At 41.0% G+C, this 24053-nt stretch overlaps 1 long non-coding RNA gene across 1 annotated transcript; it reads left to right on the forward strand.

Moving 5' to 3' along the window:
- Nucleotides 1-1823: 1823 nt before the first annotated feature.
- Nucleotides 1824-22965, forward strand: Gm35107. Its single transcript, XR_391673.3, has 4 exons — nt 1824-2075; nt 9202-9335; nt 17523-17629; nt 22665-22965. It is a non-coding gene; the product is annotated as a predicted gene, 35107 (long non-coding RNA).
- The last annotated feature ends 1088 nt before the right edge of the window (nt 22966-24053 follow it).

Below are 24053 nucleotides of genomic sequence, written 5' to 3' on the forward strand. Positions count from 1 at the left end.
ATATTGGGGTAACTAACTACTTTCTGATTATATTTGAGTTTTATTTTCTACAGTATGGAATGTCATGTCTGATTCTATAACAGTGGTCAAAAGTCCATGGTTTGGATGGTCATAGACCATAAAAGCATTATTGTTATTTTGCTAAATTGTGATGCTGTCAAATTGTCATCCAAACACTTCTATTAGTGTCCATTCACATGGGCTTTTCACATCCTTGGGCAGAGAAGCTTCTCTTTGCTGTGCAGAGACTCATAACTCAGAACACAGGAGACTGTGAGTGCTTATCCCTTAATAGAACATCTTTGTCAAGCTCCCAAAGCCTCGGGGATCACTGTGGAAGAAGAGACAGAAAGAATGTAAGAAAACCAAAGGATGATAAGGAGTGAACACATGAACTAACAGCAGATGAAACCAATCCAAATTGTGGTGTAGACAAGGGAGGTGCTCTTCGAGGCCCACTCCTTACTGAAGACAGTTGATAACTGTTGGGGGAATGAGGACCACTCTTCTTTGAGACTATTGCTAGTAGTAGGTTTTCCATGTCCCAGTGAATGACCCCATATCCATGTGAATGTCATAAGTACTAATTGGTATTAGTGGAAAGAAGAAGGAGGAGGAGGAGGAGAAGGAGGTGGAGAAGATGAAGGGAAGGAAGGAAGGAAGGAAGAAAGGAGGGAAGGAAGGAAGGAAGGAAGGAAGGAAGGAAGGAAGGAAGGAAGGGAGGAGTTGGGGGATATGTGGGGAGTTGGAAGGGGTAATTGGGGTATATTCGATTATATTTCTTTACATTTATAAAAGTCTCAAAACCAATATGAGAGCAAATAATATATAAAGAATAGCTAGACAAGCAGACAAAATGATATATAAACAATTACATAGACACTTGGATAAGAAACTTAAACAACACACAGCATGGTTGCATTTAGCATTATTACTGACCACTCAATAGAAACAAGGTAGACAATTTGTATCTTAGATACATAGGTCTTAAATTAAACATCTAGAGAGACCCTGTGATGGCAAACAGTTGAAAAGTAAGTGCATGTAGACATGGGCTAAATAAGTATTTGTAGGCAATAAATCAGCCAGTGAGCTAAAATTTGGTCCTTCTTATTTGGTAGGGAGAGATGTGATGACATTTTGAGGTCAGGATCTTGGCTTGGAGCTTAGACCAGCTTGAATAGGACCAGCCCAGAATATGTCTCAAGAATGAGTAATAAGGGATATAGGGCCTCAGTCCTATCACATGGGTCCTACTGAAAATATAATATTCATTCATTTTGGCAGTGACCCTCTTTTATTGTTCAAAATGGGACCCAGTTTCACCATCATGAGCTCCTGAGTGTTCCTTTTCCTGAGAATCACTAGGAAAAGGACGTTCTCAGCCCATAGAAATGAAACTCGTTTCACTTCAAAGCCAAAGACATCCAATTGATCAGACCAGGCTGACTTTAAGGGAAACTTTACAAACTGAAACTGTTAGAAGAGAAAGGAGGAAATGCAGTGTCCTGGTCAAGCCTGATTTCCCATATGCTTTCAGATATGTGACTAGAGACTAGACTAGTGTGACAGGCAAATACCACACGCATCCTCCTTCCCTGTCTTAGGGGGTAAATATTGGAGGAGAGGAAGTCTAGCAGAGGGTAGGATATGAAGGCATCTGCTTCATGGGCAGGCAGACGGTGGTTGTGTGGGGAAGTCTCAGATCCCCAGGTGTGCAGTACCAGCAGACCACAGGTCAGGAAGCAGCAGTAGGCCTGTGCAGGAAGGCAGGCTATAAACAACCTCCTCACTAGATCAGATGTCCGTTTCTTAGTTTTCTTAGCTACCCTTGTTCATTTTGGTGGTCTTTTCCAGGAACCCGTGAAAGAATCAAGAGCGACCAAGAAGTGTCCCACAAGTGTCTCCACTGATTTAGACAGCATAACAAAACTAAACTGAGAGAGTTGACAGGGAGGCAAACCAGGGAAGCAAGGGGATTTTACATCCAGGGCACGGCAGCCGAATAAACATCTGAAGATTGAATCCTGGGCAAGAAATCTTAGATGAATGATAGCCACTGGCATTGTACTCAAGTGAGTATTTCAGTTTTCCCTTTGTGTCCTGCTTTGGTTTCTGTTGTTGTGATGAGATACGGAAGTAAAATGGTCTTGGGAAGGAAAGGGTTTATTTTATCCTATAGTTCATCATAAAGGGAAGTGAGGGCGGGAACTCAAGGCAGGATCCTGGAGACAGGAACTAAAACAGAGCCCATGGAAGAGTGCTGCTTACTGGCTTGTTCCCTGTCACTCATCCAGCTTGCTTTTAAAATTCAACCCAAAACTACTTGCCCCCGGTGGGGGGGGGGACGGGACACACTATCCCCAGTGATCTGGACCCTCCACATCAGTCATCTCTGAAGAAAATATTCTACAGATTTGACTATAAAACAAAGAACAAAACTAACCGGCATAGTTTGGTGTATGGAGTGCTTCCTATAATGGGCCGGAGAAACCTTACATTTCTGTCTTGTCCCCATTTACTTTATTTTGGTGGGGCCCTTCTCATGGTGGGATTCCCTATAGACTTTTGCTTTTCCATTTAGTGACCACAGGATATGGCAGTTGTATATTTGATCTCCATAAAAAAGAACCAGAAACAACAGTTTAAGCTAGTTAGAGAATTTACTCAAGTCTGAATCACGTCTCCTATTCCTTTCTTGAAAGCAACTCTGTATGAACCAGCAAAACGCTATATAATTACAATAGTTACAGTGGTGAAGTGTGAGATGTAAAAAGATTTATGAAAAAAGACAAAGCTGGATCAAATGTGGTCCTACATGACCCAGCTTTTCCTCTTTCGGGCACATACACAGAGAGCTCTATATCTTACCACAGGGATAGTCACATAATCATGTTTAGTAGCTGCTTTATGATAACCAGGAAATGTAACCAATCTAGATGTCTGTCTTAATTAGGATTTATATTGCTGTGATGAAACACCATGATCAAAATAAACTTAGGAAGGAAAGGGCTTGCTTTATACTTCTGTAGTCCATAATTGAAGGAAGTCAGGGCAGGAACATAAGCAGGGCAGGAACCTGGAGGCAGGAGCTGATGCAGAGGCCATGGAGGGATGCTGCTTACTAGCATGCTCCACATTACTTACTCAGCCTGCTTTCTTATAGAACCAGGTTCTTATAGAACCAGTCCAGGGATGACAACAACTCCATCAATCTTTAAGAAACTCCATCAATCATTAATTAAGAAAATGCCTTGCAGGCTTTTCCAGAGCCTGATCTTATGGAGGTATTTTCCCAATTGAAGTTCTTGCCTTTTAGATAACTGTAGTTTGTGTCAAGTTGATATAAAACTAGCTAGTGTAATGTCCACCAACAAATGAAGTGAAAATGTAACATATATACAAAATGGAATATTGTTCAGCTGTAAAGAAAAAAATTAAATCAGAAAATTTAAGATAGTTAGATGGACTTATAATATATAATATTGTGAGGACCCCCTAATGCAGAAAGCAAAAAACCCACATGTTCAACTTTGTATATGGATCCTAGCATATTATGTATATACATGTATACAAACAGCTGTTAAGTGTGGTATCAAAATATTTAGAAAGGAGATCAAGAAATGTTAATATTACTTGATGAGAAAGGATAACAAGGTTATGAAAGAGGACACAAAGCTTACCATTTTTTTCTAGTTTTTGCTCTGTCATAGATCTTTCTTTGACACTGTAGATATGCCCATAAAATAGTGTAACTGACAATGAAAATGTAAAAGCCTAAGGAAAGCTCTGTGGCCTCAGAATGGCCATTCTAACTATGTAGGAGAACAAGGAGATGCATTGAGTTCGGAACATGGCAAAGGTTTGTTTGTTTATTTTTCCAGACAGGGTTTCTCTGTGTAGCTCTGGATGTCCTGGAACTCACTCTGTAGACCAGGCTGGCCTTGAACTCAGAAATCTGCCTGCCTCTGCCTCCCAAGTGCGGGGATCAAAGGCATGCACCACCACTGCCCGGCCATGGCAAAGGTTTGAATGGCTACCATAACCTAGCCATGTGTTGTTCTTAGTTGTGAGTTAATTACAATAAAGTGTTTTCTTTTTTATAAGGAGCACAATTAATGACAAAGAACACATCTTAGACTAAAACAACTGTTAAAAAATTACACTTTGGTTCTTTCCACTTAGTTATTGCATCAGTTTTGTATCTTTTCTTATATGTAATAAAAATCTTTGACTAGGAAATAAAGACAGAAAGCCTATTAACTACACTGCTGGACAATGTCAGTGGGGCAACCTCCTGAGAAGGGATTGCACTGTGCAACTGAAAGGAGGGGCAGTTTTTATAGCAGTTGAGGAATTTAATGCAAGAAACTCAGCTCTCACCCCAATGGGTTGAGATTCTTTATTCTGGATCCAATAGGAGTGACCATGGCTTGGGACACACAGAATTAGGTTACCACAAATTCTGTATTTCAGGGCTGGAGAGATGGCTCAGTGGTTAAGAGCACTGGTTGCTCTTGTAGAACCAGGCCATGATTACCAGCCTCCACAAGGGGCTTGTGACCATCCAACACTCCATTTCTAAGGTAAACGACACCTTCCTCTGACCTCTATAGGCACCAGGCACACACCTGATACACTTACATAGTGGCAGGCAAACTATTCAGACACAAAATAAAATTTAAAAAAATTAAATTTCTATATTTTAGTGTGGCAGAAGTGAAGTTTCTTAGTAACAGAACAAAGAAAGTTTCAAATCAAGACCCTTTGACCAGTGCATCAGTGGTAACAGCAGCCGTGCAGGGTATAAGAAAGTATGGCGACCTCTGCTATAGGCCTCAGGTGTTGCTTGATAATATTCTAACTTTTGAGTTGGTAGAAGCTAATGTTCTATTGAGTTAGTATGTCCTAAAAGGCCTCACCTGATGGCCCAAAAGATGTTAGTTCAGACTAAGAATTTGGCAAGGAATGACTACTCTGGAACAGCAGAGAGCTCAAAACAAATTGCAATTAGGGTCTGGGTCTGCAACATTTCAACTGCCAAATTCTAGACAGTTAACCAGCTCCATAGTAGGTTCAGTGTAAAGTGTTTTTTTTTTTCGGTTTGTTTTCTTTTGTTTTGTTTTTTTTTTTGTTGTTTTTTTTTTTGTTTTTTGTTTGCTTTTTTGTCTGGGAACTCATTCTGTAGATGGGTCTGAGTAGAAGACAGGAAAGCAGTGTTCAGGAGAGAATAGCCACTAAGGCTGTTATAAGGAAGAAACTTCTGCATATGTCACTGGCTCAGTTACTTTCCTGCTGATGTTATAAATTACTCTGATAACTTAAGGGCGAAAGGGCTTATTTTGGATGACAGCCTTGGAGGAAGGTACTACAGTCTATCATGGTGGAGAAGGCACCACAGTAGAACCCTGAAACTGGCTGGTCACATTGGCAATGAGGAGACAGAAGAAGAAAAGAGGAAGTGAGCTGGGCTATAAGACTCTAAGGTCTACCTCCACGGACATACTTCTCCAGCAAGGCTATACCTCCTAAAATCTCCTCAACATTCCTAAATACCGCCATCAACTGAGGGCCAAGTGTTCAAACACATAAGGATATGGGGGACATTTTACATCCAAACTGTAACAAACTTCAAAGTCCATTAGCCATCGTGATCCAAGATTGATTTTTTTTCTTTCATTTTTTTCCTCTCTGTATTTCAGAATAGCTTACATGTGACATATACAAGTATCACATTTAAAATTAAGATAATCAAGAGTATAGTCTTGTGTAAAGAAGTAACAGTAGCAGATGATGAATAGTTCTTGTCAACTTGACACAAAGAGTCATCTGGGAAGAGAGTACCTCAATTGAGGAATTGCTTGCATTTGATTGTCCTGTAGGCAACTCTAGGGCAATTTTGTGATTAATGATTGATGTGGAAGGGGAATTCACTCTGAGTGGGGCCAGTCTTGGGCTGGTGGTCCTGGCAACTGTCAGAAAGAAGGCTGAATAAGCCATAAAATACAAACCAGGTAAGGAGTACTTCCCCATGGTCTCTGCATCAGCTCCAGGTTTCTGCTTTGAATTCCTTCTCTGACTTCTCCTTATGTTGTCCTGCAAGCTGTAAACTGAAATCAACCCTTTCTACCTAAGTTGATTTTGGACCTGATGCTTTATCACATCCATAGATACCTAAACTAAGACAGGGGTCCAAGGCTCTTAATGGCCAAACCATCTCTCCGGGCCCTGTGCCTCAATCTTTTAAATATTAATAGGAGCATAGGAATAGAATTAGTTGGTCTCAGTTAATATTCTTTTTTTGTTAGTAGGAAAAAATTTAAATGTACTTTTGGATTTAGGAATTTGCATTTAAAATAACAGTATTCTTCAAATGGAGTTCCTTTTGGAAGATTTTGAAAGTTCTTTGCCAATTTAACAACTAGATCTTTAAAAATCTATATTATACAGAATAATGAGAAAATTCTTTTATAAAGCTGGTGAAAAAAATCTTGAGTCTTTTTTAGACATGCACACTTGATTTAAGTAAGGGGGCTGGGTAAGCAGTCATAACAAAAACATGATTAATGAAAAGACATAATATCATCTTCATTTGTAAGTTCACTAAAACTAAGAATTATTATTTTTAGCTTTAGGAATACCAAGCAAAATATTGACTATCTTAAACAGTTTATCAACATCTAATTTAAAAGGATTTAAGGAGAGAAATGTTCAGTTATTTTTTATGGTGAAAAATGTGTATATTTAGGATTAGCCAGGTGGACTCAGTTTAGGTGATCTCAATTTTGTTGGCAACATCCAGAGCACCATAATGAGGAACCAGTCTAACATACACCTTCTTCTCTCTGTCAGGCCACAGCAGGGTATTGACTTTGGCCACATCAATGTCATAGAGTTTCTTCACAGCCTGTTTGATCTGGTGCTTGTTAGCCTTGACATCCACAATGAACACAAACGTGTTGTTGTCTTCTGTCCTCTTCATGGCTGACTCAAGGATAAAGGGGAATTTGATGATAGCACAGTTCTTGAGCTTGTTTCTCCTTAGTGCACTCTTTCGAGGGTATTTGGGCTGCTGCCTTTAATCCCAGGAGGCTGAGGCAAGTGGATCTATGTGAGTTTGAGACCAGCCTGGTTTACATAGTGAGTTTCAGGGCAGCTACTGCAATGTAAAGAGACGCTGTCACAAAAACCCAACAGAAACATCACTTTCAATAGTGTATGCATCCCATTAATGGAAAGGACTTATATAGTTTTTACTTAATTTTTATAGAATGCCAAGTACTCATGTTATAAAGCGATAAGAAAGGCTTTCAAAATGAGTAGGAGTTTGGAAGCAAGCCAAAACCTTAATTAGGAGAAGTTGTCGGTGTCGCTTGTTTATTTAACAGGTCACAATTTTTTAAAACTATATTTAGCCGGTAGTCCATTAGAATGAGTTGCATGATGACTATGTAATTCAGCGGCAGTGCTCGGAATAGAGGTAATTCTAACAACGTTTCCCTAGATCTACATTTCTTAGCCCTACTTCTGCTTGTGCGAGTAGCTGGCTGTGTAGCAAGTGAAGGCTTCACCCAATGGGAAAACATAGGAACTTAGCGTTTTTATAAAATCTAATCACGAGTGTTAAATGCGTCAGTTAGTAAAAGGATAAAGCAAAATCCTTTTAAAATCCAGTTTTCTTTAAAAAAAAATAAAAAAACACATTACTAAGAGCAGGAACAGATCCATTTTTTTTTTTTTTTTTTTAGGAAAACATTATTGTCAACAGAAAACCTGGCATTGCTTTTATCTCAGCTTATTGAATTTTGACTTGAAAAAAGTTCAATAACTTTTGATTATAACTAACTCAGTTATACCTGTGTTACTTTCCTTTTTTGGTTCTTTAAGAAACCAGGAAGAAAACCTATATCTGAAATACAAAGTGTAACCTGAGCATCAATAGAACCAAAATCAAAATGCGAAGCTGCTCTCACAGATTTCATAGCCCTTCTCATTCCAGGGCTAAAGAACAGGAGCAAGAGACTCCCTACAGATGGAATCTCCTTTGCAACACCACTTTGGGCTAACACTTTTTACTCTTTAATTTATAGTGAGGTCAAACTGCATTTTCCATGCTTGTTTTTTGTATCTGAAGGAAAAAAAATGACAAGAAGTTCATACAAGAAATACTGATTCCTGGGTCATCTATCTTACCCAGTGCCAATCTGGAATATAGTTTCCTTCCTGAGTTGGGCAATGTAGCCCATCTCATATCAGCCACTGTCTTATGTTTGGCCACCACTTAAAAGCTCAGGTGGCTGGTTTCTTTCTGAGGATCCCTGGAGGTCTTTGGCTCAGAAGCAATGAAAAGTTGTCTATCGCAGAATCTGCTCCCCAGTGGAAACACTTCTGTCCCCAGAAAAAGTTTTATTTTAAAGACTTATTTATTTATTTATTTATTTATTTTATGTATACGAGTACACAGTCACTGTCTTCAGACACATCAGAAGAGGGCATCAGATCCCATTACAGATGGTTGTGAGCCATCATGTGGTTGCTGGGAATTGAACTCAGGACCGCTGGAAGAGCAATCAGTGCTCTTAACCTCTGAGCCATCTCTCCGGCCCCCAGAGAAAGTTTAAAGGCATAGCTATACACATAGCAGCTGGAATTTTGAACTGTCTATGAAGTTAAGTTATGGAAAGTCTTTCCTCAAAACATTGTCTATTGAAGATGTAGACTTACAAGAACGAGCTTGAGGCAAGGATGCAGTTTGGTAGAACTGCCACAGTGGAATAATTCCCATGACCTAAAACAATCAGCTTCATGTGTCTTGAGCATATGGAGTGTTTTTTAAGATTTTTAGGTTGAAAAAATGTATAGAAATTTGAGTGACCATTTTGAATGTGTTTTGGATCCAAAATATGCTACTTTGGGAGTTTGTGTGTGTGTGTGTGAAAGAGAGAGAGAGAGAGATAGGGGTAGTTCTGCCACTGTGTCTCAGAATACTCTCTCAGAGGAAAAAGAATGGATTAGGATATTGGAAGGACCAGAAAAGCCATTTATTGTTCCCTGTGACCCAGGAATGGGGTATGGGTAGGATAGAGGATTTCTACACTTAATAAATCCCAGTATGGTCAGAGTCAAGATCCCTAAAGAACTGAAGGACCTCCTCATGCTACTGAGGGTGACAGTATATGTCTGTGTCTCTGTTCCCCACAGGTGACATTTTCTGGAGGCTGATTCCAGGATGCATTTTTGAAACCCGGTTGGCAAGTTTCCCTGACTATGGCTTTGGCTGATCCTCCCCTACAAGCATAGCTTGATGTTACTGCACGCTACTTTGGTCTCTGCTGGTTTGTTTTTTTTTTTCTTTTTTTTTCTGGTCAGGAACCCATTTACTCTTTTGAGAATTGTTATTGGATTCAAAGATAGAATTCCCTTAAACTAGGACTAGAGAAGTGGGTTAGCTATTAGGGGCACTTTCTGCTCTTGCCACTCCCTGTGAGCTAATGGGGGGGGGCATTTTCATTCATACTACTACAATGTGTCTCATCTGAATTCATTTGATGAAGAACACAGGGACTAAGGTCCGAGTGGGGACCAAGGCTGGAATGAGATGTTGGGAACATCAGCATGAGCAGTGGTCTTGATTCTTTGAAAGTAGAAAGACAAATTTGTTTTGGGAGTCTGACCCTTGTAACCTAGAATACATTTTGTTACATCAGTCTTGGGTGGTAATCCTCCCTTTGTCCTGTCTACAGACTTTCAGCAATAGATAAGGCTTTATTGCCTTCTACAATTGGGGCAAAGTGTCATGGTTCAACTCTGAAATATCTACCACAGACTGATGTTTTGTATGTCCATTTCATAGCTAGTGATGCTATTTCGGGGGCCTGTTGGACCTTTAGAAGGTGGGATCTAGCTAGCTAAGTAACTTAGGAAAGGCCTTTGAAGCTATGGCTCAGTCTCTAATTCTGGCCTTGCTCTCTGCTACCTGGACTGTGATGGTATATACACAGCTTTCTCAGGGAGAGAATTAAGAAGCTGTTTGTGCTGCAGCCTAACAGAAGTCCTTGATTCATGATGCTAACCTTTACGTGGCTCCCCGTGCTCTTTGTCTTGTATTGTGTGCTGGTATGTAAACTTCTAATGTCTCTAAAAGATGATAAAAATTCACATCTTTTCCTTGCTCTGGGGGTTTAGTTTTGAGAGATTCCTCAGGAAGAATTGCTGGGAGAAGTGCTCTGAAAAGTCTTCTTGATTCCCCCACTGTGTTCTCTCTCTCTCTCTCTGTCTCTGTCTCTGTCTCTCTCTCTCTCTCTCTGTGTCTCTCTCTTCTCTCATACTTAGTGAAGGTCCTTTCTAGGCTTTAAAGGAAATCCCCATTTCCCTTTAAGACATCATTATGTTTGAATAACCACATATTCTAGGTAATGTTTTTCCCTCCCACTTTGACCCTCAGTTATGACCCTTTCATTCTTATAAATGTCATACCTGAAGGAAAGTATGAATTGTGTGTCAGCTTTATTTTTAGATTTTCTGTTGCTGTTAACTTCTTTTTTATATTTAACAGAAAGCACTTCAGGAATTAGGGGGACCTACACTTGTCACAGGTGGCAGGGTAGGAAATATAAATTAATTTGAAAGATTTTTTTAGACATATTCTATTTTATGTGTATGAATAGCTTGCCTGAATGTATGTATGTCCATCATGTGAGTGCCCGATGCTCATGGAGATGAGAAGAGGGCATTGGATATCCTAGAACTGGAGTTATGGATGGTTGTGAGCCACTGTGTGGGTGCTTGGAGCCAAACCCAGGTCCTGTACAAGAATAAGTGCTCTTAATTTGTTCTTCAGTCCCCTCATTTGAAGGACATTTTAGAAAGTGCCCCTGGGGTCTCCTACTCTCACAGAGAATTCTATGGAAGTGTTTTTCCAGGATGATACACTAGGATGGTCAGAGACTGTTGAGGGTTGACATTGTGCACTGTGTATTCAGATGCTGATTTCTGTGCGCAGACATTTGTATATAGTCTAGACAATGGCGTGGTGGTCAAGCATCTTGGCTTCAATGTTATGTAAAAATTGTTTTCTATTATCTCTGGTTGGTCAATAAAGAGTTGATTCAGCCTGTGACTGGTTAGAGGTGATAGGAAGGCTGGATGTCCGGTCCCAGCCAGAGGTCCCAGGGGGAGAGAGAGAAGAGGAGAGGAAGAACCACAAGACAAGGAAGATTGGAGAAACCACATGGAGAGAACAAGGAGTTTTCTATGAGGTCGTGATGAGAGGAGAGCAGCTATGAGGACATACATAGAGCAAGCCAAGGAAAGATCAGATGGCAAGTAACAGGGCATTTATCTGGTTATTAACATCATAGTCAGGTTAGAATAATTTAGAAGCCACCCACTTTAGGCTTGCAGCTTGTTAATAAAAATACCAGGTCTCTGTGCCCATTTTTCAGGACTACAATGGGCCAGAGCAGGTACAGAAATATCTTGCATTTATTCAGGTTCAAAAGGTGCAGAGGAAAAAAAAAACCCAAAGGATTATAGTCTACAAGAGACTACTAGAGCTGTGGTCCAAGAGGGTACAACTAATACTTGAGCTTGTGGTAGAACTTGGCATCATCTACATGATTCTGGTTTTCCAGACATGCAGAATACACGATTTACAGACTCTTGGAGTCTTGCCTCAAGATATTTAAGGATGTCTATGAGGCAAGCAATTTGTTGCTAAATCAGATTCTCTGCAAGGAGCACCTGGGAGGCAGAGGCCTGGAGTCAAGAGTGAAGCCTGCATTGTAATGGATGTAGGCTTAGCATGACCTCAGGATGGTGGCAAGAAAATGAAATATCTGCAGAAGAAATCTGCATACGTTACTATAGCTTGCCAAGAGAGAAGCTGTGTGTACTACAAATCGTAAGAACAAAGAGGTCAATCTATTCAAGCTTCTACTTAGGAAGTTTCAGGCCAGCCAGAACTGCATAGTAAGATATTGTCCCCAAAACAAACAAATGAAAAAGAAAAAGAAAAAGAAAAAAAAAAAACAACCAACAACCATAAAACGTAACCACCACAGTATTGTAACTATCATGACTTTAGGGAATGACATAAGCCTTTGGGGAACAGGAGTAGATTGTTAGGCTTTGAATCTGAAATGTTCACCTTAGGCAAATGTAGTAAAGACTTGTTCCCTTGTGGGAAATTGTGGGACTTTTAACAGGAGGGGCCTTGCAGGTGGAGATAGGTCATAATGGAATGGCCCTTCTGGTTCCAGTATCAGAAGGGCCTTTGTTTCCTGGTCTGCCACAGCAGGAATAGCCTAAGCCACATGTTCCTGCCATCATGGATGGACTCATGGCTCTAACTTGCCTTCCCAACCAGGACGGACAGAAATCCTCCGAAACTGGGAAGCAAAACAAAGCTTTCCTCTCTTAAGCTGTTTCTCTGAGTACTTTGAATAGAGTGATATTAAAGCAACTAATGTAGACAGTATGGTCCTTTGGCCTCCCTCTTTATTGGACACTACTACTTAGCCCCAAGAAGTCCCCACACACTGTCTTCCCTGGGCAGTGGAAACTTTCTCTCAAATTCTGGTATTGTTCTGTCTCCTTCAGCCTTGAGCAGTAGACAATCCCTCTGTAATTCAGACAGTGGTCTCTCCCTCCCCGGCCCCCTCAACCCTGGGAAGTGGAATATTCCTTTGGAACTGTGGTCAATGGACTCCTATCCCCTCAGCATGGACCTTCCCTTTGGAACTCTGACAGTTGTTTTACCTCCCCCCCCCATGTCTGGGCAGTGGATGCTTCCTCTGAAATGCTGATAATTACTTCCCCCCATCAGCCCTAGACAGTGGACCCTTCCTTTGGTGCCCCTGGCAACAGTCTACCCCTTCAGTCCTGGACAGTGGACCCTCCCTTTGGAACTCTGGTAGTTGTTTTACCCCCCTCCATCTCTGAGCAGTGGATGCTTCCTCTGGAATCCTTATAGTTACTTCCCCCCATCAGCCTTAGGCAGTGGACCCTTCCTCTGGTACTCCTGGTAAGTCTCACCCCTTCAGTCCTGGACAGTGGACCCTCCTTTTGGAACTCTGGTAGTGGTCTTATCCACTCAGTCCTGGACAGTGGTTCCTCCCCCCTGGAACTGTAATGGTGGTCTCCCCCCCCCCAGCCCTGGGAAGTGGACCCTCCCTCTGCAGCTCTGGGAGTGGGTCCATAACCTCAACCTTGAGTAATTTCCCCAGAACTCTCAAACATTGTTCTTGGCTGCATCTCTCTGTCTTGAACAATGCTTCCTTCTTTGGAACTTGGACATTGGTCCCATTCTTTCATCCTTATTCGGTTAGTTTAACTCTGGATCTGACTTTAAGCAGTGGCTTCACCCTTTGAAACCCTGGAAGTGGTAACCCTCCTAGTCTTTCCCTCTAACCACTGCAACTTAGGCACTAGCCCCATCCCTCTTACTCCTGTGACTTGGCCCTGGCTTTTGACCCTCAGCCAGTATCCCTACACTCCTAAACCTTGGGGTGACACTTTACTCTAAATCCGGGAAGTATTCTGACACCCTTGAAGCACTAGCACTGATCGAGTCTTCTTACTGGACTCAGAAAGTGAGGCATCTAGTCCATCCTGGGTGACCGACCCTTCTCCGGAACCTAAGAAGTAGTCTCAGCCTGTTCATCTTGGGCAATGGCTCCTCTGTCTGGAACCCTGGCTCAGATTTGGGCAGTGGAACTTTTCTCCATAGCTTTGTCTGTTCCCCAAACCCCTTTGTCCCGTGCTGTGGCCCTCCTTTCTGGAACTCACAGTGATCCCTGCCCCTGAGCCTCTGTCTCTATGGCTACGGCCTCCTGAACTCTGTCAATGTGTTTAGCCCCACAGCCCTGGCTTTTTACTTTCAACTATGGCAATGTTTCCATTCCACTATGTAAACTCTAGGGTCGTGCCCTTTGTAATGCAGTCAGTAATCCCAACCCCTCAGGTCTTGACAGTAGCCCTGTCTTCTGGAAAAAAATCAGTGATTCCACACACCCAGACCTGGGCAGCGGCCTCTGACTTTAAACATTATAGTATTTTCCTTACACGAGCCCAGGGCAACGACCCTGTTCTCTGGAACTCAAATGATGGCCTTTCTTCCTTAGTGTTAGATGTGACTCTGAACTCTACTGACTCAGGCAGTGGTCATATGACCTCGGTCACACATTGTGCATCCTTGCTCTGAAACTTTAGCAGTAGTCAAGGAAAATAACGCTGTATTTTGTTACAAGTAGCTTGGTCCTCATTTCTGCCCAGGGCCTCAGGAAAAGCACCATTAACATTCACACTTACAAGTGACAACTTTAGGACAATTGTGGTCATCACTTTGCATTACTATGGCAAAATAACTGAGATAAACAATGTAGTAGAAGGATTATTTGGGCACACGTTTTCAGAAGTCTTGGCTCATAGTTGTTTTGGCCCTCCTGATGGGCCTGTAATGAGTGTTCTGGTCAGAGAGTTTATAACAAATAGAGGCTCACCTCAGAGTGTTTGAGAAACTCAGCAAGAAAAGAAGAATCTGGGAACAAGGCATACCCTTTATTATTATTATTATTATTATTATTATTATCTTTAATAATTTTTTACAGTCCAGTCATTATCACCCTCCTGTTCTACCCTCTGACTGTTCCCCACCCCACCCCATTTCTCCTCCCCCGTCTCCAAGAGGATGTTACTACCCCCACTCCCACACACCCCACCAGGACTCCCCATTCCCTGGGGTCTCAAGTCTCTCAAGGGTTAGGTGCATCTTCCCTAACTGAGTCCAGACCCAGCAATCCTCTACTACATATGTGTCAGGGGCCCCATATCAGCTGGTGTATGCTGTCTTGTTGGTGGTTCAATGTCTGAGAGAACTCAGGGGTCCAAGTTAGTTGAGACTGCTGGTCTTCCTATGGGGTTGACCTCCTCCTCAGCTTCTAGTCACAATTCCAGTGATTTACTCCTCTAGGTTCAATCTTCTAACAACCCATTCAGTCATAAAACTATCAGTAGATTAACCACATTCTCAAGTCTTGTTCTCAGTAGTGCTATTAACTTGGAATCAACCTTCAACATAAATCTTTTGTTCAGACACTCCATACCCAAATTACAACAGCAGTGTAGGCTTTTATTGTGAACTTTTTATAGTCTCCAAACTATACCTAATCCCAAAGCCCTTTCCACATTGAAAAGTATTTGTTACAGTGGTATCCTTGTTCCCGATCTATGTTAGTGTCCCAAAGTTGTCGTAAGAAGTAGACTGATATACAATGAGTGAGCTAATCTAATAGAAACTTCTCCTCTCACAGTCCTGGAGTGCACGAGCCAGGAATCAAGTAGGCCACAATCGTCTGAAACTTGTAAAGTGAGAACATTGCTTTTCCCTAGCATCGGATGACTTGCCAACAATCTTTGTGTTTCTTTTCTTTCTTTTTTTTTTTTTACTGTTGCACAACTTCAATTTTGCTGCCTTTAAAAATTCCCAGTACATGGAACTCTGGTTATATATGTCAGTTTTCATATAGCACCTTCTTGTCAAAGTATCACAGCTGGTGGTTTAAGGACTTGCCATACTCCAATATGACCATATAGTAAGCAATTATACCCACAGTGTCCTGAGGTTTTATATACTTCTCAGCACAGAGAAGAGCCTAATCAGGTGAGGTGGGTTGCCAAGCAGGGGGAACTCAAAGCAGGAGCAGGATGGGGAGGGTATCTTTTGTACAGAGTCAGATGCAGGACAATGGAAGCTAGATCTTTAGGCTTGGGAAATCTTGATGAGGGAGTCTGAGCAGGGGAGGAGAGTGTGTGAAGAGGGTTGTCAGTCAGGTCTCTGAGCCTAAACAGAGTGAGCAAGTCATTGTTGTACATGGGAGGTTAGGCATCTGCTGTGGGTTTTCAGAGCCCAGGTAAGGGGGGAAAGTCACCTATGAAAAAAGGGGACCTTTCGTGGAGTGCTGAGTTCCACGGAAGGTGAAGAAATTGGCTGCATCTGCAGCTATCCTAGCATCGGTCAGAGCATTTCTGGGACAGTGGGTAGGACTGCCAAGATCTGAAAATTGGGTTTATATAGGGAAATATTTTTCTCATCTTAAATATTGAGTGATTTGGATGGTACTGGTATCAAACTGAAAGCCAGAAAAAATAATATGAACTATATTTACAACTGATTTTTTTGCACATTTCAAAATAGAATGGAACTAAAAGCTGAAGGAAATTTGGCAAAATATAATTCTAGAGACGTGCGTGGTATGATCACAATTTCTTATTATGATGATACTCATAATTTTGTATGTAATTTAAAAATTCCAAAATAAAAACAGTTAAGAATTAACAGTACTATATGCTTACTGTAGAAAAAAGGACAGTAAATAACTTATAAATTCTTTGTCTAAAAACAGTAACACTGGGTGTATTTCCTTAATAATAAGTGAATGACCAAAAACAACTATTCTTTATGTTGTAAGCCTTTGATAGGAGGGTGATTTTTTAAAGCTACAGTAAGGGAAATCATTTCTCTTTTTTAACGTTTAGAGGAAATAAAATCATTTAGATTTGTAATGCTGAGTGCCTGGTCATTTGTCAGTCACTATTTGAGCCACTAGAGGGCGCACTCTTATCAGAGGCCATTAAAGTTCTAAAAATACAATTCTGTAACAGGTTTTTGAAATCTAAATTAAAAAAAAGTTTCAAATAGCCTCCCATCCATCTTCTAACACACCAGCATGCTATCCTGACATATTTTAAAAATTTATTTTGCACCTGTTACTTCTTTCGTGGGTTCTGTCGTCTCTCACATCGTGGCTGTCAAATACTGTACTTTCTCATTCCAGTGGAATTCTTTTTGTTCCCAGCGATGCCAGACGCTGTCTTGAGGCTCTCTAGGTTCTTCTCCCAGTTTTCTCATGTTGACATGGAAGCGAAATCGTCGTGACTGCCTTACCAGTCCTGGATAGTTTACCTTCACATGGTAGCTATGAAACTATTTGGTACACTAAGCCTGACAAGTTTTCAATAACAAGATAAAGAACACTCGCCTCATTTTAAAGCCAAACCAGTCTTGATGTTGGAGTGGGAGGGCAGGTGCTGAGTTTGTGTGAGGAAGTTTCTGGGACTAGCAATCTTCCTCTGGAAGACTTGGCTGTGACACAAGCCCATTGGCAGAGACAAGCCCATGGCAGGCAGCACTCTGGTGCTATGGTAGCCTTGGCATCCAGAAGCAGCGTCAGTAAGACTTGTGCTGGTCTGCTGAAATCCCAGGATTCTTCAAGTACTTCATCCTAATTTCACTAAGTTTTAAAAATCTGAACCTATAGTGAAGAAAACCATATCTACTAAATGGAGGCCTTCCTTATTCTTCAAACTTTAATTTTAGTATCTCAGCACTGAGTTTTCAGAATCTTTTACAGTTTGTTGACTAATAATACTTGCTGATATTTCCTAAATACAAAGTGGCCAGTACTTTGCGGTATGATGTGATTTAATAATGTGGTGAATATGTTTATTTTTCTATCTGACAGATGAGGGAAGAGAAACCCGGGGATCTTCATTTATTTAAAAGCTTAACTTAGAGGATAAGATCAGTGAACCAGTGCTGCTGCTGTTGAAGGAGAAGAAGAGAAAGAAAGTAAGTAGAGGGGGATCGGATAGAATAAGTCTCTTATTCTGAAGGGAAAGGGGACACACCACAGGGTTGTGAGCAGAGACACTGGAGCTGACATAAAGGCCCTACAAGGTCTTTTCAGCTGCCTGTGTTGAGACCAAGAAGACGGTTAAGCGAGAGATCAGGAAAATTAGGTAAGAGCTATATTGGCCATTGCATATATAAGGCCATTGTAACAGCATACTAGATACTTTAAAATGACAGAGATGTACTCATTCCACAGATCTGGAAAGTACGTCTGAAGACAAGGTGATCTGGGCATGCTCCCACTCAGAACTGTGCTAGAGAATGTCTATCCCCCGTTCACCATCCCCCATCCATGTCTCCCACCCCTCTTTGGCTTAGCACAATGGAGGCAATTGACTTTCTTTTTTTCCATGACTTATTTTTTTGTATCATCACAATCTCTGCCTCTGTTTTCATAGAGTTTCTTTCCTGTGTGTCTTCATTCACAAGGCCATGTCCTCTCTGTGTCTTTCTCATCAACATGACAGCACTGAAGGGCTGACCGTGCTCCAATATGACCTTGCTCTAACTTGACTAATTACCATTCATTATAAAGAGGCACATTCTGAGGTACTGGAAGATAGGCCTGTTCAAGGCTATTAGCTCCTCCCGCCACAGACAGAGCCTCTCTCCTGTCCCTTCCCATTAATATGAACTAAAAAACTGTGAGCCAAAATAATTCCTTCCCGTCTTAAATTGGTTTGTCAGGTAATTTGGGTCAGTGATGATAAAAATAACTAATGTGAATGTCAGCATACAATGGGGAGCACAGTTTAAATCACAACAGAAGGCTGCTGCGGTCATCTAAGAGACAAGGGGGCTTTGAGTTATAGTGACTGAGAAGAACTGATCTAGTTTGAATATGGGTAAACTTAGAACCCAGCCATGGATGATGAACTAGGAGCAGGCCTACAAGGAAGAGAATAATCAAAAGGGATGCCAAGGTGTTTGATTGGAGGATCTAGAAGGGAAAAGTTAGTGACAATAAGAAGTGACAGAGGGATGGAGGAGAGGATTTAGGTACAATCACAGTTCAATTTTGAACAAATAACACTTGACATGTCTACTGATCAGTAACTCATATGGGGCCAGGCTCCAGGGAAGAAAGGGTTTAAAGTTAAGAGTGATTCTAGAATAACTGAAAGCTTGTTTGTGACTTTAGGCATAAAGCTCCGGCCGTGACTGATTGCTAGGATATACATGGAGTGAGGATGAGGAGTCGAATTGACCTCCGTCCAGATTCTGAGGGCCAGGACGTTATATGGAGTTTAGTTTTTGAAATAAAGATTACACACACACACACACACACACACACACACACACACACACACACACACAGAGTATCGTTTCCATATAGGTATTGAAACCACTAAGAATGATGGCAGGACTTGTCAAAAGCAGAAGTGAACCATAAACTATAAGCATCAACAATAAGGGTCCTGAGGTTATAGTATGGAAAGTAATGCAGTGGGTGCTAAGGCAAGAGATTATGGACAGGCATGAAAGGGAAGGGCAGGTGCAACATGTTCTACCTATGAGTCCAGTAGTCCATGGTGTGTGAAAACACAAACAACCTCTACTTTGACGTTTAAGGGGATTGTTCAGAAAAAGGGACAGAAAGCTAGGGTTTTAGGAGGTCAAATAAGATTAGAGGAATTCATTTCTATGAGAGTGACAATGGATGACTTAAGCTAAGTGAATTTTTTTGTTTTGTTTTGGTTTGGTTTTTGGTTTTTTAATCAGTTAAGTTAATAAAAGCATTTAGAACAACATAGCAAGTTCTGAAAACATCTACTGGAGGCAAACAGTCAGTTTTAAAGGTAGGTTTGCCCTGAGGCTGGTGTCTTCTGTAGCAAATGAATTGTTAATGGAGAAGGTAGATTGGTGCTATCTCCAGGAACATGTAACTTTCTTATGAGATGTGCCAAAAGAAGACTTGATTGTACTATATGGATTGGGTTGGGCCTCCTTTCAACTTTATTGAGCAGTTGGAATCTTCCCATCTTGTCACTCCCTGTCCCTTCCTTTGTGTGGGAGGAACTGGGTCTTGCTATGGTGCCCAAGCTAATGAATTCAGGTGCTCCAGAGCACATCCAGCTTCAGTCTCTCAGTTAGCTGGAACTTTGACTCTGAATCATCATGCCTGGCTAGTCTCTTTTATTTGCTTAGTTTGCTCATTTAAGATAGTATACTCATATTTGGTTTGTAGAAATGATATATGATCATTATAAACTATTTAAGGAATGGAGGAAAGCATAAAGACAAATTCTAAGACACTCAAATAACTCATTAACATAGGGTGAGCTCCCTCTCAGACATACCTGTGAATTTCTCCATTTGTAATTACTTTATAGGACCTCAAGCTTTTTTGAAATTATTATTCTGTTGTTACAGTTTAAATGCTACAGATTTATTCCAGCCAATTTTTTTTTTTTTGCAAATGGGAAATTAACTTCTAGAGAAAGGAGTTATTCAAGGCTACCCATTTAATCAATTAAGCCCAAATCTATTGACTTCTTGGTTACCACCCTCCACCCCAGCACACACACCCTAGGGGTGGCATCCAGGAGCCATCCTTTCACATGCTAAGCAGGTACTCTGTTACTGAGCTATACAGTTCCAGTCTCCTTGTCTTTGATGTCTATATGGCATAGACCCAGTTCTTTTGCCATATAGTTCTCTGTGTAATTAATTTTGTCTTTGAGTTCAAAAGTCCACTCATCCAATCATTCATTTGTCAGGCAAAATTGTTAGGCAATGGATCTATAGTGGTGAACAAAAGAGACAGGGTCTCTGGCCTTGGACAGCCATGTGAGGCTTACAGTCTATACAGTACAAAGAAAGTATGTGCTTAACGCTATACCTTTCTCCAATGAGACAAAGGCCCACATAACAATGCATTTGTTTATAACTCCAAATTCTTTAGTAATGATAAGGACCTAGTGTTAATTGTTTAATTTAAATTTCACACCACTAGGACAATACCGCAGCAAATGAGTACTTGAAAAAATAGTATTAACAAAATTCATGAGATACAGGCAATTTCTATAATTTTATATCCTTTTGATTATTTTTGTAACATCAATTTAAAAAAATGTGTGTGTTTTTTGCCTGCATGTGTATTTGTGTAACATGTGCTTGCAATGCCCATGGAGGCCAGAAGAGGGCATTAGTTCTCCTGGAACTGGAGTTAAAAGAAGGTTGTGAACCACCCTGTGGGTGTTAGGAATGGGACCCCAAGTTGTCCTGTCTCTGCCTCCCTTGGAGCTCGGGTTAAAGGCATTTGAGGGGAACATTGGCTCCTTATATGGCTGCTTGGATACGAACTCTGGTCCTAATAACAGTGGAGCAAGTGCTGTTAAACACTGACCTGACCCATCTCTCTAGCCCCTGAAATTGGGTTTTTAATAATAGAACAATTGTGTAATGAATGCAAGAATTTAGACAGTACAGGTTCCTCTATGTAGTGTGAAGAATAAAAGCCCCATATACTGTCTATTTTCCTGTTCCAGATCAGAGGAGGAACTACTGGCATGTTGATGTAAATAGTTTCAAGTTATTTTTTATGTATTTATAAACACACACACACAAACGCACACACACACACACACACACACACACACACACACACACAGAGAGAGAGAGAGAGAGAGAGAGAGAGAGAGAGAGAGAGAGAGAGAGAGAGAGAGGAGCTCTATTTGTTTATTGTTTTAAGCCCAAAGGAAGTTTGAAGTTCAGCAGTCCAGGGCATAGACCTCTATTTCCTATTTTCAACAAGTGAAACAATGCAGCCATATGCCAATTCCTCTTCGGATTTAGTATCCAATGCTTGAAATGTGAGCAGATGCTGATGGCTATTAATGAAGTTCTTGAAGGGAAGCCCATTTGCGTACATTGTAGATGTGAGGCCAAAGTTGAATGTAGTGGCCAACTGAACAGCTGGCATGAAGAACATGTTTGCAAGTTGATGGGCCGTGGGAAGCATATCCTCTAGGGCAATGTATGGCATTTGGTGGTGTTCTGGTATTTGGAAAGTGGAGGCAACACGTAGAATTTTATAACTGTTGAAACCCAATTTCAAATAGAATAGAGAAATATAAAGAACCATTAAAAAAAAGTCTGATAGGGTCTAAATAAAACTGTTTTTTTTCTATTTTATTCAAAACTCTCTCTCTCTCTCTGTGTGTGTGTGGTATGGTGTGTGTGTGTGTGTGTGTGTGTGTGTGTGTGTGTGTGTGTGTGTCCCAATGGGGTTTTTTTATGGCTGTTTACAGAAATATGGGCACCTTACTGGTGTCCACACCACTGAAGAAAATGTCTTCTCCTCCCCATCAGCCACTGCCTGGCTATAGATCCTCAGGGAGGGGTGGGGCCCTTTGAGCCTCTTCCCCTTTCACAACAGGGCTGTTCTTGTGCAGGAAATCACACCTGCTATGAATTCTGGAGTACAGCAGCTATAGCATGCACAGGAGACAGTTCCACACTGCTGCCGCACTTCCTCTGGCACGTGTGTGCTCCAGCAGTGTGCTCTGATCCTTATAGAGGGGCCAACACAGATGTCTAATTTAGGCTGGACATTTGACAAAGACTTGTTTGTTTGTTTGTTTGTTTGTTTTATCATGCCTGAAGTTAAAATACTCCAAGATTTTTTCCCCTTTTTGAGTCATTAGATACAAAACATAAGCCACAGTAATGTATGTTTGATTAATGCCAAGTTTTCAGGCTATTAAATGCCAACCAGCTACTCTTCATTACAAAGAACCACATGTGGTCTTCTGTCAGTTGAGTCACACCAACACAGCTGCAGAAGACACAGTCGTGATCTCTGTCACACCAACAATCAGATATTTGTTGTAATACCCTCCTAATCACCTAGCACGTGAAACCTCAATGAAGCTGTTATAACCAGACTTGAAATAATTAACCTTTTTTTTTATTTAAAATGCCTAACAGAATGGTCTCAGTGACAGGTGTAAAATTCCATTTCTTCTAGGAAATTACCAAACTAACAGATGCTCCTTCTCACTAAATGAGACATTTCAATGAAAAAAGAAGTTCACCCTTTAGCGTGAATATTGCACAGGCACTAAAGCAATGGGTTTCTCTGCAGCAATTCATGACTTTGATCTTCTGATTGATAATGTTCGTTGCCCATATATGGATTATAAATGCCCACCTGCTTCTCCTCTATCAGTGAACTGCAAGAACACTTGTATTCTGATGTTTGGTGTCCCAGAAGCCCAGGAGTACATCATGGTATTGAAAAAGTGAAGTAGGTTATGTGCCAAAGCCTTGAATTGAAAATAGAGATTGAGAAAAATAATTCTATTGCCGCTGCCAAAGAGAAGAATTGAGATCAACGGGGAGAAGCTATTTTTATACTGTGGTGCAAAGATAAGAACTCTTTGATCTATTATTTGAATCTGACCTGAGGCTTAACATGGTAAAACTTGAAGCAATTTTCTGAGGTACTTACCCCTTTCCCACTATACACAGCTATACACATAAACAGACTATTTTTGTGGAATTGAGTCCAATGTGAATACTATGTGAGTTCAGCTGAGATATCTGGATGTAAAAAAGTTGGGAGAGAGAGAGGAGAGAGGAGAGAGGAGAGAGGAGAGAGAGAGAGAGAGAGAGAGAGAGAGAGAGAGAGAGAGAGAGAGAGAGAGCGAGCTCTAGTTTTCTTGTGGAGAGGTAGGAGACAAGTGTACCATCTTGTCGAGTTTGGGAAGAAGTTAATGAAGATATGGGTTGTCAATATGGAGTCCATCAAGCTTGCTGAATATCAATTGGGAGTTACCATGGAGGCAGAAAAGCAGGAAGAAAGTACAGATAAATAGAGGCTTCTGAAAATTATGGCTGAGGAGTTAGATGGTCAGGCAGAGCATACTGGCTGCTGTTTTTATGCACCCCCTCTCAGTTCTTCTTGTTCTCTCCTTTAATCCTGTTTGATTTGACTCTATCCCATTCTCCTACTGGGGTATAAGTGCCAGAGATGGGATTTAGAGAGACCATGAATTTCTTGGAAACTCAGTCTAGGGAAGGACACATTTATAGTTTCTAGAAGCGTCTCTCCACTGTCAAGGTCAGAACTCGAAAGCCTCAGTTGCTTCTCCTCTTTGCTCTTCTTGATTCCAAGGCCTCTTAATGAACACCTGTAGAGCCCTCTCTCTCGAAGATTCTCTCTCTCTTCAATCCCCTTTCCCCTAGTTCCTTTCTTCAGTATTTAGATACACAATAAAAGTTTTATTGATGTTCTTTTATTTATTACACAGTTTTACTTCTTATTATGAAAGCAACTAAGTGCAACTTCTTTAGTTCATTCCATAAATTTAGCCTCACTGTTAATTTTTTTTTTGGTTTGTTTTTACCTGCTTTT

This window comes from Mus musculus, chromosome X (genome assembly GCF_000001635.26).
Source record: "Mus musculus strain C57BL/6J chromosome X, GRCm38.p6 C57BL/6J".
NCBI classification, from domain to species: Eukaryota; Metazoa; Chordata; class Mammalia; order Rodentia; family Muridae; genus Mus; species Mus musculus.